General features: G+C 48.9%; 1 protein-coding gene across 4 annotated transcripts in view; it reads right to left on the bottom strand.

Annotated features, from left to right (window-relative positions):
• Nucleotides 1–17332, bottom strand: part of LOC144339564 (uncharacterized) — a 178626-nt gene that overhangs the window by 108977 nt on the left and 52317 nt on the right. The window contains exon 3 of one of the 4 annotated variants that reach the window (XR_013414730.1): nucleotides 2643–3917. The exons of the other annotated variants lie outside the window; for them this stretch is intronic. The gene's annotated coding sequence lies outside the window, so the exon portion shown is untranslated. Of the gene's footprint in view, nucleotides 1–2642; nucleotides 3918–17332 lie in introns of those variants that run through there. 4 annotated transcript variants of the gene reach the window in all.

Below are 17332 nucleotides of genomic sequence, written 5' to 3'. Positions count from 1 at the left end.
ATGGCAACTAATCTGAGATTTACTATCCATACTTTCTATTTGATGTTTAAAAGGAAAGCATCGTGAAGTTCCAGTAGCAAGGAATTTTCTATAATCTATCACACATCAAGATATAGCAGAAATGTAGCTAAAATGTTCATAGGATCTATGCAGAGGAAGAGACGGGTCTATTTCAGGAAAAGTGCTTGCTGGCTTTTAAGAAACATAGTGAAATCCCTGCCAAGTAAAAGATTGTTTATACTTTTGCTGTGGAAATGGAGGGAAAGTTCTTTCTTATTATTTGAATACATTAACTGTATTTAAGTGTTCTGGTAGATTAAGTATTAAACATTCAAAAGGAAGTAATTCTGTTCAGTCTATTTCATTCTTTAAATGTAGCTTTCAAAAACCGACAAATACCTGGCCGGGTGTGGTGGCTCATGCCTGTAATCCCAGCACTTTGGCAGGCCGAGGTGGGTGGATCACAAGGTCAGGAGATCGAGACCATCCTGGCTAAAACGGTGAAGCCTCGTCTCTACTAAAAACGCAAAAACCTAGCCTGGTGTGGTGGCAGACACCTGTGGTCCCAGCTACTCGAGAGGGTGAGGCAGGACAATGGCGTGACCTGGGAGGCGGAGCTGGCACTGAGCCGAGATCACACCACTGTACTCCAGCCTGGGCAACAGAGCAAGACTCCGTCTCGAAAAAGAAAACAAAAAGTGGCAAACACCCCATTGTCTGCCCTGGCTCTGGCCATCTCCACGGAGTGGACAGAGCTTGGGAAAAGCTCACTGTGGAGGCCCAGAAGGTCGGGCCTGGCCTTTGCTCAGCAGATGAGCAAGAGGGTCAGCCACCCTAGGGAAGAAGCCTATATTTGCTATGTTACTGATGATATCCACATAAATTTCTATTTTGCCTCTCACACAGAACTGGGATCTATGTTTGAGCAAGCAGCTCATGCCAACAGTCCCTCCATGCCATCATTTCCCTGACCTCCCCCAGAAGAGCCAGGCCAGGCAGCGTCCCCACACGGGGACTGGGTCCCAGGAAGATCCTGATCCTACTCCTCTTCTCTCTCATCCCTGCAGCACCCTGGCTTGCTGTGGAAGCCCAGCAGTGCTGGCTAAACCCACGTTCACCTGGGGCATTCAGGAGAAGCCTCTGTGCAGAAATCAATTGGGAAGTAGGATTGTGTGTGCTGGCAGGTCACTCGAATGGATTTGCAGAACTCAGTTTTAAACACAGGTGCCGCCACCAAGTCCCTGAAGACCTTTGTGAGCCTAGAGCCACAGAGCCATTTGAGGCACTCTCACAATCTCTAACAACCCTGCACAGAGGCCCTGTTTATCCAAAGGACCATAAAATTTTCCATGTAAACAAAGTTTGACATAATGAATTAAAAGTGAAGTCACCACTTCTATTTTCCATTAATCCATTCATTCAAACAAGTATCTCTTGAGCGTGTTCATCAAATACTGTGGAATTAGGATTTAGTCCATGCCTTCAAGAAATATACAGCACAGAAGAAAAGGTATAGCTTGTAACTAACAGTGGTGAATAGGCAAGAAACACACATCGCAGAAGGAAAAGTATAGCTTATAAGTGTAACAGTGGTGAACAGGCAAGAAATAAACATCATAGAAGGAAAGGTAGAGCTTATAACTAACATCATAGAAGGAAAGGTAGAGCTTGTAACTAACATCATAGAAGGAAAGGTGTAGCTTATAACTAACAGTGGCGAACAGGACAGAATCTCATAGGCTCGTCAGGAGCCACCGAGGAGGAAGCCATGATTCACATCCACCTGCAGTAGATGAATGTTTCCCGGATAAAGTAACTTTTCTACAGTGATATCTGCTCCTTATTGTTTAATCCTCCTCGATAGGGTATTAAATTACCACTTTATGTGCTGCTTATATAAAATACATCATTGTCAGGGGAGGTTATAAAATAATACTTCACACAAGCTTGGGCTGTGAATGGTGCGTTGCAATGGGACGATGTGTTCCCGTGTTCTCGAGACGCAGAAGGGGCAAGACCCTGCTTTCCTTCTCCTCCCCACCGCCCTGTTCCCAGATGAGGGGCGGAGGCAAGGCCGCCGGGCAGTCCTAGAGCTGGCTCCAGGGCCACGACACCACGCCCAGACGCTCTGCGCCCCATGCAAGAAATACAGACTGTGGGGCAATCACCAATTTACCTAGCAATGGGGAGAGTCCTTCATCAAAAGCCTGTGCTATCAGGAGCCAGGACAAAGCAGGAGGCCCTAGGAAAACTGTTCCGGGTGCTCCTGAAACCTGGGCAGAGTCACAGTCTTGCAGGAAGCACCAGTGATGCAGGTGTGCCCAAGACTGGGAGGATGGCCAGATGCCTGGAGACCAGACCGGCCTGTAGGAGATGACCACCTCTCTCTGGTTCATTAGAGACAGTCAGTCTGGGCTTCACTTTTGTATGTGGAGTCTCACAGTACAGAAATGTCACAAAGAGATTAGACTTCGTATACCCCATTTTTTTAAATTTAAAAAACACAATTATTTCAACTAATTCTAAATCCAGCAAAGAAAAATAAATAAGTATATAAATGCATGCCTCCAAAATGTAAACCACAAACTCTTTACCCATAGGAGACCCAAAATTTAGTGTACTTTTTCTTCAGTATGATCTCATTTTTTTTAAGCCATTACTGAGGTGTCTCCTTACTGCCCCATGAGGAGGTTCATGGGCTCTTCAGGGCTCTTTGCTGTTTCATCATTTTTTAGATTTAAGGGCAGGATCATTTTCCCACACTTGCTCGCTTCCCTGTTCACCAATTTTTCACAAGGACATCATTGTGCCTCAGAAAACCTAGTAACTGAACTTCATTAGAAGTGAAAACAATAGGGACATGTTGGCTGCTATGACAGCATCCTCAGTCACCGAATCTCCCTGGGGTACCACATACACCCCCAATCTCCTTGGAACCCCAGCATGCAGGTATCGCTGCGGCTGACAGGACTGACCCACCCTGGGGGAGGCATGAAAGCAAAGGGAAGAGAAGGCAGGTGACTCATTTAGGAAACTAGGGTGATCTTCTCGAGTCACGTTTCTCAGGGTGTCAGGGGACCAGCTACATGTAGGGAACCTCCTTGGTCTGGCAGGTGGCAGACTCCTGGGACCCTCCTCAGACACGTTAATCAGAGAATCTAAAGGCGGGTAGACTCTGAAAAGTATCTGTAAAGGAAGGACTTAGCTCTGCTGTGAGCCCACTACACGTGGGGTCACGCAGGATGCCGCTCCCAGCGTCCAGTCTCCATTTCACCCTCCTGGGAGGAACACCCGTCAAGTCACAGAGCACGGTCTTCAGCGAACACCTTCCTGCGCGACCTCCACTGTCTCCCAGCCCTTCAGGAGTAGCCGCCGAGTAGGGGAAACAAGTCTTTGCTCCTGACCCGGCCACCTTGACGCTGGGCATAAGACCACCACTGCTACGTCTCTGGGGAAAGGAGCGGCCCTGGGCAGGAATGCACTTGGCAGCCCCAGGGAGGGGCCAGGTGTGGAGGACCAGGCCTCTGCCCGCAGACACGTCAGCACAGCATCCTGGAGCAGAACCTCCAGCCCAGCTGTGCCTACAGATGGCTGCAGCCCTAGACAGCATCTTCATGGTGACCCGGGGGACTGGGCCAGAGCCGCTCAGCAAGGCTGCCCTGAATTTGCAACCTGAAGAAGCTGTACAGTCGTACGTGTACTTTGCCTTAAGCCCCTAGGTTTTGGGGTCACTTGTCACACAGCGACAGACAGTGGATGTGCACAGACTCCCAGGCCACGATGGCCTCTGCCGGCCTCACCCGGGCTGTCTCATCTGTTCCCGTGACATCACGTTTCTCAGAGCCAAAGGCTGCCAGGATCCCCTCTTTTCTTCACAAAGTCGTTACAAGCTCACGATACAAACTGAAAGAAAAACTCTGTAAAATACAACGTATGACGCAATACAAGCGGAATGCCCAGGCACACACACACGCGAAACAGGCACAAGTGTGAAACAGGCGCATGCACAAACAGGTGTACATGCGTGAAACAGGTGCACGCGTGAAGGTGTACACTCGTCAAACAGGTGTACATACACACATGAAAGCATCCGACATGAAGGGCTGTCTTTGGGAGCCTAGTTTTTAGACATCTCCCTCACCATTTTACATCTGCACGATCACAAACACAGCACACCACACTACTGAGGGGAAGCCCCAGCTTTTCATGGGGGCACATGAGGCTTTTTATTTATGCCACAGGTTGCATCACTACCTTCTAGAACTGCAAGGCCCCCCACTGCCAGGACTGGGTCAGGTCCACCCTGTGCTCCAAGGACCAGGCCGCCTGCCAGCCCACACGGACCTGCCCCTCGGATGGTGCGGCTGCTTCTAAAACAGAGGCTCAGGCCCACCCAGAGACCTGCAGTACATGCAGTACCTGTTATTAAATCAAGACTTGGCTGTGGGTAAACGTGAAGATTTTTATTAAACATGACTCTGCAACATTCAAAGGACCATAACTGAATGCTCCTTTCGCAGCCACGGCGTGTCCAGACACTCATAGAGAAGGCCAGGGCGTGGGAACCCACAGAGCCCCGACAAGGCAGACTTGGAGCTGTGTGGCGCAGTTAGCACCCATTTTATGCTGATACTTGCCTTTCATATTCAGATTAAAATAAAAAATACGCAAAAGTAGTTCACATTCTATTTCAAGTCTCTATTTTTGTAGTAACTGGGCCCCTTTCCCTCTGGTTTCCCAGCCCAGTGATAAATAGGCCCAGCTGGGATTTGTCAAAGTCTGGGTGTCTGTTGTAGAGTAAGTAAGGGGGGTAGGGAGGGGAGCAGGAGTGGAAAGCAGGAGTGGGTGATAGGGAGGGACACAGGGAAGGAGAGAGAGAAACCGCCGAAGGCTGGAGGTAGGAGGGTTGCTCCCTGGCAGCCTCAGGCTCCCCGTTCCAAGGTAACTGAGCTGGCATCATGCATGCGGTGCCATCATATGACTTGGCTGACACACGCCAGAGTTACAACAAAATGCTTCAGAAGACTAAGCACCAGCATCTTCAGATTAGGGTAGTGTCCCAGTTTCACGCTTGCCTTGTGTGACATTCTATAAATTGTAAAGATAACGCATTTTCTTACCAGCCATGCTGTTCCCCAAATACTAACTATAATAAAGACCAGACAGCATCTGAGTACTGAGCGTGTGTCACGCCCCGTGAGGTAGGCACCATTTACTTTGCTAGAGAAAGAAACAGGCTCTGAGAGAAACTTCCTGCGGCCAGGCAGTTGTCTCCAAACCCACCCCACGCCTCCTGACCCTGAACGTGGAGGACCCAAGTCATTTACGTGAATAATTTACCTACATGCATGTCAGATTGAGATTCAGCCCCCAGATCTAATCATCTCTATGCAGGAATGTGTCAAGGAAGGTATACAATTCTATGAGTTCGAGCTGGGGGAACTAGGCAGGCACCCGCGACACACATGTGGTGCGGAGGTACGCGCCCAGCACAGGGACTGACAGGAGCAGGTCCAGCCCTGCCCAGTCACACGCCCACCCTGCCATGCCAGTGCAGGGGCCGCCACCGTGTCTCGGGGAAAAGCAGCTTCTCCTGCACAGTAATCTACCCTTCAAAGTGTGTTGCTGAGAAGGTGTGGACCAACATCTCAGAAATCAGACACCGTGTAACACGCTTATCTACACAGGCTGCCTATGTCAGGGAATCACCAATAATTCCCATCTCGCCATCAATTATTTCTGGTAAATACTGATTATTCTAAGTTAACTGAGGCAACACAAGAACAATATAATGGAAATGTCAGAGTCAATCAGCTCCATCTGATGAAGAGCTGGGACTAATGATGAAACCTAAGGAATCCTGGAGAACGCAGCCGGATCCCAGACGCTGCGGACCACCCCAGCCTCCTTCCACAGGAGAGTTAGTCGTGGGGCAAAGGAACAACTTTCAAGGAATCTCAGAGGTTCTCAAGCTCTTGAAAGTTTAACGGGAATTAAATATTTGCATCTGAGTCACACGAGCACATTAAAAATAAAATTTCCTCTTTCCACTAGAATTATGAGCTTGCGGCGGCGACACTGGCTGTATCTCATGCTCGTGAGATGTTTGGGGGCAGCCGTGCGTCTCTGGTGAATCATTTATAATCATGAAAGAAGTGCTTGGGCCCTCGATCCAGGACCACAGACCCCACCAACGAGGGTCTAAACAGGACAAGCCTCGGCCTGGAAAGGCTGGTGTCCGTGGGGGCTGGGAGGAGCACCAAGGAAACTCAGGGGCAAGCCCCACGCAAGCTCGGCATGTCCTACCCCATGCAGTCGGCATCAGCCACAGGGATCTTTTGTTGTTTTTTGTTCAGGAAGGAACATATTAAAAAGCCCGGGGCTCAGGGCCTGGACTCCTCAAAGCTCTCCACAGAGCCGGGTTAATTGGCACCTTCCCTCATGTTCAAGTCAACTATATATGGCTGCTGAGGGCATCTCAGAGCAGGTGCAACACTGAGCTTTCTTGCTGTCTGGGGAAAGCAGGAATTCCAGGCCTCTGCCTTAATACCTCCCCAGAGGCTCTGGCCCAGGTGAACTCAACTTCTCCCAGGTAAGGAGCACAGACCAGCTTCCCCCATGCCCCTCAGGTCACACAGGAGTGGTGCAGACCCTTGCAACTTGGCACGAGCCCTCGCAACCCACCCTAGAGTCAGCAGCCCAGCCCTGTGGCCCCGGCCTGGCAGGAGGCAGCTGTTGGGGCCCCTGCTCAGGGTTCAGCACAGCGAGGTCCAGCCACAGCAGGGGAGACATCCACCATCCGGCCATTCATCTTTAACCTAAAACAGACACAGGAACGCGGCAAAGGGTTCCTTCCCCTGACAAACCCGTCCTTCCTATTCTCATCTCTCCCTCCTGCCCCAGTACTGCACCCAAGGCCACCCAGCACTGCGCCCAAGGCCTGACTCCCAGTTTCACAGGGAATCCAAGACAATTATGATTTTGAGAAACTGGGAGCTACATAGAAAATGAGTCGGTAAAGCCAGTGTCCACTGATCCTCCACTCCACAAAGCGGAGAACCGTCCTCAGGATAAAACCCACGGGGCGGGGAAGACGCGATCAAGGCGGGCAGAACCGCGGAGCCACAAACCCGGTGGTTCAGGGAACAACGCCACGTGAACACAAACCTAAAGTGCTCCACAGCTGGAAGACAAAACACAGGAGACAGAAACGCTGACCGTTTAAAAGAAAAAGAAAAAAAAAAGCCTCACTCTTAAGAGTCCGTCAAAATTTAAGTTCTCAAGTCACAATGTATCAGCACAGACTTCTCATAATGCCTGAAACTTGGCACAGTAAACACGTGAATCAGTTCTCCAAAGTCCATCGTTTTGTTTGCCGAGCCTCTTGAGTCTCAGGCTGGTTTCAAACTTCTCTGTTTGTTGATGATTTAATAATTAACATACATGAAAACACATTGACTTCCAAATTAATCTGCTAACAAAATATTAATTACCACACTGGCTGTCATCCACAGAAAAAAACACAATCACTTTCTGGTTGTAAAAACATTAGAATTCGAAGCCACTTTGGCCATCTGAACAGCCTCAGCTTTTGACAAGGGCATTCCAAAGCTAATCTGAAAAAGTAGTCCAGGCCATGATCGCTGGGGGGTCGGACTTGCCTCATCACCCTACCTCCCTTCTGGAATTAGACAGAACTTAGACGCTTAGTCTGATGGGAAACATTTACAATCTATTCTCTCCGAAGCTACCTGGAGGATTTCCTCCACATGACAAAGCCTTGGTCTCCACAACCCCTTATCTGACAACTCTCTTAACCAACTGTCAATCAGGAAATTTTCAAATCTACCTATGACCTGGACACCCCTGCTTCCAGTTGTCCCACCTTTCCAGACCAAACCCATGTACATCTTACATTTATTTGATCGATTGTCTCATGTCTCCCTAAAAGCTATAAAACCAGGCTGGGCTCTGACCACCTCGGGAATACGTTCGTAGGATCTCCTGAGGGTAATATCAAGGGCCATGGTAACTCATTTGGCTCAGAATAAATCTCCAAATGCTTCACAGAGTTTGACTCTTTACTGACATGGTACCTTTCATGGGTATTCATCTGGGGGACTCACAATCAACCAGAGGCAGCAGTTGCCCACTGTGCAAAAGTCTCTGCAGGACTGAGCCTCTGGCACGGGGACTCCAACCCCTGAAGCAGCAGCTCTCCCACGTCCCACGGCCTGATAGACCTGCACCTCCCGGGCTTCTCATTTCAGAGTCTCAGCAACAAATCTACCAAACGTGATCAACATCACAGAATATTCCTCGAGGCTTTTGGCTGTTGTTTCTCCCCAAGTTTACTCTAGAATCAGAATGGCAATACTCAGAACAGGATGGTTCTCAGTCACTGACCCTCCTGGTAAATACACTGTCCCCAAGGCCCTTTCCCGCCAGTCACAGCTTCCTTCATGTCAGGCTCGAAGGCCACCTCCCCAAGAAGGAAACCTCTTCAATCCAGCAACCACAGCTCCTGTTCCCATCTAGAGCTTGTCTGCCAGGAAGGGAAGACTCCTCATTCCAGAGACAGCAGGTGCCACAAACTCAGGGTTGTAGCCATTGCAAAGGCAAACACTCATGAAATTAATAGACTTTTTCCTCCTTGGATACTGACGTTTCCTCTTTTGGAGGTCAGCCAAGGCCATCTGCACGAGTCACGAGCGTGATGGCTCCAGCCCCTCCTTCGGGGTCAGCAGTGTGGCTCCGCTCTGAGACCCTCCTGCACCAGCCAGGCCATGCACCTGTTCCCACGACTGCTGTCAGCAAACTACAGTGATTCTAAAATAATCAGCAAGCTGAGGTTCCGAAGGATACATTTTAAAGAAAAATGTGTAAGTTTTACTGCATGAAATCAGCTACATCTTTTTTTTTTTTTTTTTTTTTTTGAGACGGAGTCTCGCTCTACCGCCCAGGCTGGAGTGCAGTGGCCGGATCTCAGCTCACTGCAAGCTCCGCCTCCCGGGTTTACGCCATTCTCCTGCCTCAGCCTCCCGAGCAGTTGGGACTACAGGCGCCTGCCACCGCGCCCGGCTAGTTTTTTGTATTTTTTTAGTAGAGACGGGGTTTCACCGTGTTAGCCAGGATGGTCTCGATCTCCTGACCTCGTGATCCGCCCGTCTCGGCCTCCCAAAGTGCTGGGACTACAGGCTTGGGCCACCGCGCCCGGCCTAAATCAGCTACATCTTTTGCTACTCCAGAGGCTTTTTGTTTTGCTTTCCTCAAGGTTCTCTACAATGATCCCGACAGTCAAGCTTCCCAGTTACAGGCAGAGGGTTGGGCAGGCCGCGTCTGCTGTGTAGCACATACAGAGGATCCACATCATAGGATTTTCCCTGTTCACCAACATCATCAGGACAAACTTTAAGCAATAATAATCTCCCTGTCTGGAAAACTGAGCTCACTTGAGAACTAATGCAACAAATGTGTTTGACAAATTTGCAGGTGGACATTTTAGTGAATAAATCACTATTTCAAGGAGGATAAAGGTTCACTATTCAAAGGCATGTTTTTGTCAAGTTTTGTAATTTCAGCTTCATGCATTTAAATCATGAAGTGAGGCTTGTACCTGATACATTACAGAATCTCGACAAAATAGACAAAATTCCAATTCTGTACATTCTCTCTCATTCTTTTCCATATGCATACGGATGGTGGTAATTTAAGTTGGCATTCCAACAGGATTTCTAAATTAAACTGTCTTCTACTTTAAACACTACGTGTTAAACATTACACATTCCATTGTTCAACATTTATAGCAGGGTCTGTATGGCCCGTTTTAGAGATTTCTTCCTCACTAAAAGCAAGCGTTTAAACAATAAATAGTCTACTCTAAAATATTCTAGAGACAGAGATACATTTGGAGAGTGGACACACTTAACACAGAAATCCGCAACATCAAATAGGCACAACCGGCAGTGAGGGCGGAAGGGGCGCTATGTGAGTGCCCCTAAAAACACACACAAGCCTGGCTGCTTAAAAGGAATGAATATAGCTCAACACTCCCATGTGAACTTCGATGTGTCTACTGCCTTACAGAATCCTCCTAGCTGAGCTGCAGGAATCTTCTTTGGAACCTTTTCTCACCTACACTGCCTACAGGTGCCCACTGGGCTCCCTGGGCAGTATCGTGTCTTTGTTTAGAATATCACAGTATTTGGAGATCTGTTTAATCCCAAGTCAGAGCCTTATCATAACTCAGACACCATCCCTCAGGGCTTGTGGGCCAACTTCGGCTAATGCAGGCTGCTCCACAGTGCCCTGCAGATGGGCTTGGTGCATCCACACGATTTTAAGATTTGGGGCTGCCGTTTTCTGCAGTCACAGACGCGGACTTACATATTCATCATGACTGAAGGCAGCACGTATTTTTATGTTCCTTCTGTAACGGTAATAATCATGGCAACATTTCCCCGATCCTTAAAAAAGCCTCCTAACAGCAGTTGCATTCCACCCCCTTCCTTAAAATTAATAGAATTTACCAAACTAGGTGAAATCAGTCTTCATGAGAAAGTGAGAAATCAGTGTTCACACAATGGCATAGAGTATATGTCAACATCCCAAACTAAGCACCCATCACAATTATTCCCAACTCACAGGAAAGCTAGAAAAATTAGAAGGCTTAAAACATAATTATAAATGAAAATAACAAGAAACCAAAGTTTCTGAGGAGGATTTGCTAGCCAAACAAGGAAAGCCATTAACCAGTGCTGATTACATTGCATTTGATTACAGCAGCCAAAGACGTGTCCAGAGGAAGAGACTTTTAAACATTAGTCTTTCAGTAAGAATGGTTGCTTAACAAGTTCAGACTACTGGGCTACACCAATCATCAATTAAAAAGCAAGGCAAACGAGTGAGAGTCATTTTCCTTAATCCTTAATGTGTCAAAAATTACCACATTGGTCAAGCTGGTCTCCAACTCCTGACCTCAGGTGATCCACCCACCCCGGCCTCCCAAAGGGCTGGGATTACAGGCATGAGCCACCATGCTTGGCTGAGAACTGTTTGACAGAGGCTGAGGGGAGGCTCCTGTCCCTTCCTGGGACATCCACATCCCACCTAGTTTCCCATACCGACTGTGACACTCGAAGCATCACAGCAAGGGCAGCTGCATCCCCACAGTTCTCTGCACTAACACCACAGCTGCGCGCGCAGCCATAGACCTGGAGCTGCCACTCAGCCTTATCGTGCTGGCACAAGCACAGCAGAAACTACCACGTCCCCAAGAGGGAGGAGTGGGGACCCAGGGGAGTGAACCAGGAGGGAGGAATGTGGCCCAGGGGAGTAGGGAGGAGTGGGGGCCCTGGGGAGTGAACTATGAGGGAGGAGTGGGGGCTCAGGGGAGTGAACAAGGAGGGAGGCATGGGGGCCCAGGGCAGTGAACCAGGAGAGAGGTGTGGGGACACAGGAGAGTGAACCAGGAGGAAGGAGGGTGGAGTTCGGCCCAGCGAGTGAACCAGGAGGCAGGAGTTCGGCCCAGGGAGTGAACCAGGAGGGAGGAGTGTGGTCCAGGGAGTGAACCAGGAGGGAGGAGTGTGGTCCAAGGAGTGAACCAGGAGGGACGTGTGTGGTCCAGGGGAGTGAGCCAGGAAGGAGGAGGCAGGAATGTGGTCCGGGGAATGAACGTGGAGGGAGGAGTGCAGTCCATGGGAGTAGGGAAGAGTATGGTCCAGGGGAGTGAACAAGGAGCCTCTGGGGGTAGCAATTTCACACACCACAAATACCTCCCAATCCATCCGCGTGCAGGGAGGGGCCGGAAACCACGCAGAAGCTACAGCGCTTTCTCCTCACAGAAGAGGAGTGAGGATACCGACTCACGCATGAAATCAGAGCTAAAGTTCTACCACGGTGGGGAGACGCTTCACAGACCCAAATGGGTGCAAAAAGAAACCAATCATATCATACAAGATCAGTGGATGGAACGGGATCAGAAATTTAAGCCTGTAACAAGCTTTCAGAAAAAACTTCACTTGATCTGCAAGATGACTGCAGCTCTGCTTGATCATTTCTGCAAATGTCTAACTCGCGATGAGCCATCTCAGAGCCCTTCAAGAGGAGTAACAAAATCAAAACGCCAAGGCATCCTCCGTATTTTAGATAGCCTGCAACAGTATGGAAATGAGCAGCGGTGCCAGAGCTTTCAAGTTTGTTTGAAGTAAATTCCAGCATCAGGGCAGCATCTTCCTGGCTGAAGCAATGAGGTAGGCTCCTGCTCACCGCATGGGAGACCAGCTTTCAGCTAAGCTGCTGTCAAGGGTCTGCAAACCATGATCCCCGACCGAGCCTTGGCCAGGGAACCAGAAGTGATTTTTACACTTTGAAGTTTTCACAAAAGAAATATATGCAGAGACTTCTGTGGCCCTCAAAGCATAACACGTTGCCTACTCTGCCCTTTACAGGAGCTTCTAGCTTTGCTGTCAGTTACAAAGTGTTTCTATAAAATAATGTCACTGATTTTCAAGCATGCCAGCAAAAGTCACACTTCTCAACAACCCTCAATGGAGATGCACCATCCTGTGTTTCACACAGATTTTAGATTTTTAAAAGCCAAAATAAGGGAGGTAATTCAGCTAAGTATTATAGTAACACAATTTGAGATACTTAATGATGTGTGACAACAGAATAATTGGCATTCCTGTGAGGCAATAAACTAGCTCAAACACAAAATAACAAATCAAAGCGTGTCTTGGCCTCTCAAAGTGATCAGTGAAATTGGAAATAACATTCAGTTAAATGACACTAAAAAAAAAAAAAAGCACAAACAAAACAAATACTACTACACCATCACTCCTTAAATTTATTTAACTACTGCTGCCAAATAAAATGGAGAGACTTCTTACTACAGGGTAATAATTGGCCATTGTCATCATGAAATAGACCGCTGTGCAGGCTCAGGCCCTCCAGCCCACAAAGGCAGGGGGAGGGAGGAGAAACGATGGCCAGAAACAAAGGGACAGGGCAACCATGACCTAGTCAGCAATTGTACCCTCCCACCTTTCTTCTGGACTTACAATTTTGGAGCCATCTGGGTTTACCTTCCTATGTCCATAAGTCAACAAGTTCTCGAAGCCAGAAATCTACAATGCTTCTGGCAGCCAAGTCCTCTCGGCCTTCCCCCATGTTTTAGGGCCTCATCAGCTCACCCCTAGATAGTATCAATGGCCTCGGAGCTCCAGTCAACTTTGCACTCCACAGACTCAAGTATGCCAAGAGCCACTCCAGGCTGCCACTGCCATGACCAAAGGCTTTCCGAGACAGTCGCCAGCACTGCACAAATCCATGTGGCTTCACCAGGTGCAAAGCGGCTCCAGCATTCCATCCAGTCTGTCGCTGCTACCATAGCTGTGAGTCTAGGATGTGTCAGGAAGGGAATGAAGACACCATGTACATCATCTGATTTAAGCTTCAGTGTCACAAGGTGGATTTTGTTGTGCCCGTTTTATGGATCAGGAAAGTTTTAAGGAGGGCAAGCACAGGGCCCTGCTGACACAAGAACAAGACCCGCAGAGGCCTGGGCATGACCCCCGCCCCACGCTCCCTGGGTCCTGATATCCACTCCTCCCCCGTGGGAGCCTGATCCTGGGTCTGCCTGAATTGCTACCATTCCTAAGACACGACTCACGTCTGTCCACCTCCTCCTTTATCTGTTTCCCGCAGCCCAGAGGCGTGTGCTCTTCCATCCAGACAGACATCACACTTCAACACCTGCACCTGCACCTGACACCACTTCAGCCAAAAGCTTCTCTCAAACCTCCCCACACACCTGCCGGTCACACAGGTCTGCACCCATCACCTTTCTCACACGAATTCTCATATTCCTGTGTAGCACCATCCAACTAATTATAGTCTGAGAGGAGGAAGCTTTGTAGATAAGTCCACATTCTACTTTGCTCCCAGCCCTCCGTCTTGCGTCTTGCATGAGGCAACCGATTAACAGCAATTTCATTTCAGCACAACATTTCCATTTGAAGAAACGCAGAGCATAGGGCTCTGGTCATAATTAAAAGCTTGTTTCATTTGTCATTTGAAATTCCATGTACTGCTGCAACAGCAGCACCCCCTCCTCGCCAGGCTCTGCCCTAAGGACATCTTTCTTCCAGCGCACGACTCCCATCAGAACCCCGGCAGTGAAAGCCCCACAGGTTTCCCAGAGCCTCCGGCTGCGGCTTCCACGCTGGGCCGGCACTGACAGGACCGGAATGGTGCCCCCAACAACTACAGGATCGGAAGCTGGTCGACTGCTCTGTAGAATGGAGACATGTTAGTAATCCCCGACATTTCCACTGACAGGCTGCTCAGGTAAACTGGGAAAAATTCACAAAATGGCAAGAACCCATGGGGAGTAGCACTTGTCTCTCCAACCTGGCAGTAAATGGTGGCTGTGCAGACGACCTCTTCAGGAAAACCGTCAACTGTATCTCAGGTCAACAACAGCCCCGCTGAGGGCCAAAAAATCAGCTCCCCCTGGCCCTCACTTCCTAAGGGTCAGCCCTCCCAGGCCACCTTTCCTGGAAGATCAGCTCTGACGCACCCACGACGGTCAGGAACCGGCTCTGGGACACATTTCCCAGGCTCCTGCCCACCGCCCTCTCTCTTCTTCCTCCTCCATCTCCCACTTCACTCCCATCTGCCCTCCCCCTTTCGCTTCCCTTCTCTCCTTTCCTCTCCCCCTCCCTCATTTCCTTTCAGCGCTCACCTTCCTCAGTGTACTTCCCCATCCAACTCAGCTGACACATTCTCAGATCAGTAGAGTTTTCTTTCACTCTGTTTCTATTGCAATGATCATTCTCTTAATGAACAGAAACCTGTTTCGGACCATGTGGATGCCACCTCCTGACCAACTGCTGCCCCGCGGCTCCGTGTCCACTCAGTGACCTCACGGCGCAGGTGCCCAGCAGTATGGCTGTGACCAGGGGTAGCAACATGGGACATGAGAGAGGTATCCCAGCCAAGAGGCCCTGCAAAGCCTCCCCAGCAAACCGGAGCAAGGCCCAGGGCGGTAGGGAGAGCGCCGTGCTCATGATGTAGGCAGTTCAGCTTCCGCAAACTGTCCATCGACTGCAAATTACTTTGTTTCCATGGTTACAAAAGAACCATAAGCATCCTGAAATATGTTCTTGGTTTCATGTTTGCGAAATCTAAGCAACATTATAAGAAAAATCACTGAATTCTGCCCGAGGCTCTAGGGGTGTTTTCCTCTCTGAAAGGAGACCCTTCCAGGACTTGGGATTGAGTGACAGCCTTCAAAATCACGGTTATCCTGGTGGTAACAGGGAACTCCTCAGCCCGCTGGGAGCTGGGGCCCTCAACAGCCCCCACGGCTCCAGACGCCAGTGTTCTAAGGATCACACATGTGCAGATAGCAAAGCTTGCTGCACACACGCCAGGTGCTAACAAGCCCCAAACGTCTCACTCATACTTGCTAATCACATCGCTTCTCTCAGCCTCCACGGCGTTTCACACTCTGCCTTTATATAGAGATGAACCATGCGTCCTGAGCGCTACAAAGATTCAACTCCTTCCGGGCAGAGGGGTGCATCTTTCCATCACGGGGTCCTCACTCCAGCTGGCACAGGATTTGCAGAGTGGGCGAGTCTAATGTTGATGACACTTTCTCAATATTCCCTTCACACCCCTCCAATAACAAGAGTGCTGCCAGCTTCTTACCGACGTTGTAATGAGCAAAATATTTTTCTCTTATTTGTCACTTTTTAACGTAATACTAGTGAAGAATGTGACTCTACATGTACACTGTAAGCACCCACACCGTGAACTTTCTGCTCTCCTGTGACTGTATTCACAGGTCACAAGGACAAAACTTCTCTATAGTAGCCTATATATATATATATAAACATGACTTCCACTCATCTGAAAGTCACAGATGTGGCTTTTCCTTCATAAAAAGATCCAAATGATACACAAGCCAGGTTTAATAAACACATTGGTCCAGGTGGGAAAATGACCCCTCACTCAGTCTCCCTCCCCTCAAAGACCAGGGCAGCCAGGAAACTGCGCTTTACAGTAAATGACAGCCGGCAGGATTCCCTAAATAAGCAGCTGGAAGATTCCCATCTCACAGAGTGCGCCTTTCAAGACTCAAGATGTCCCCGCTCCCTGAATGTCCTACAAAGAACAGACTACCCAACTGAGGACTGAGGCAGTAAAGAAACATGTTTTTGGCCGGGTGCGGCGGCTCACGCTTGCAATCCCAGCACTTTGGGAGGACGAGGTAGGTGGATCACAAGGTCAGGAGATCGAGACCATTCTGGCTAACACGGTGAAACCCCCGTCTCTACCAAAAATAAAAAAATTAGCCAGGCATGGTAGTGGGCACCTGTAGTCCCACGTACTCGGGAGGCTGAGGCAGGAGAATGGCGTGAAGCTGGGAGGTGAAGTTTGCAGTGAGCCGAGATCGTGCCACTGCACTCCAGCCTGAGCGACAGAGCAAGACTCTGTCTCAAAAAATTAAAATAAATAAAATTTAAAATGTTTTCAGCAAATAGCATCATCGACCCACAAATGAGAGGTACCGTTTTCATTCTAGGAGGGAAACACTACAAAGTACGTACATTTTAGCCCCGTAAGTGAATTCTTTGGGCGTTCCTGTGTCCGCTATCAAATGCAACACATCACCTCAAAAGGCAAAGTTCTATAAGTCACATCCAAGGAGGGGAAAAATCATTCTAAGTTTTAGCAATCCAGTAAGAACCTGATCCAGAGAAGCCTACTTGTTCCAGACTCTAAGCAGCAATATATTGCTACAATGTAATGAAAACAAAGGGATGATTAAGAAAATTTCAATGCTAATAAAAGACAAAAACGTAATTGGATTTATTCTACTCTAGACAGAGCAGCCGGGTAGTTCACCCATACGTTATGAACGTTGCTGTTTATCAGGCAGGGTCGAAACTCTGTCAACAAGGCTTGACAGCAAGGGCGTGATCTCCACTCACTGCAAGGTCCGCCTCCCAGGCTGAAGCGATTCTCTTCAGCCTCTGGAGTAGCCGGGACTACAGGTGTGCAGTCATCACGCCCAGCTAATTTGTGTCTGTTCAGTAGATGCGGGATTTCACCAGGTTGCCCAGGCTGGTTCCCTGGGTCTCAAGCTCCCAGGCTCAAGCAATCCACCCGCCTCGGCCTCCCAAAGTGCTGGGATTACAGGCGTGAGCCATCACGCCAGGCCCTTTTTTATTTTTCTTTTCTTTTTAAGTGATTAATGTGCTTCAGAGTCTTGTAGGCATTTAAAAAAAAAAAAAAAGAACAAGCAAATTCTGTAAGGGAA

The sequence above is a fragment of the Macaca mulatta genome, chromosome 3 (assembly GCF_049350105.2).
Source record: "Macaca mulatta isolate MMU2019108-1 chromosome 3, T2T-MMU8v2.0, whole genome shotgun sequence".
In the NCBI taxonomy this organism is placed as follows: Eukaryota; Metazoa; Chordata; class Mammalia; order Primates; family Cercopithecidae; genus Macaca; species Macaca mulatta.
Note: the sequence above shows the minus strand (reverse complement) of the source record. Positions and strands in the feature narration are given on the sequence as shown.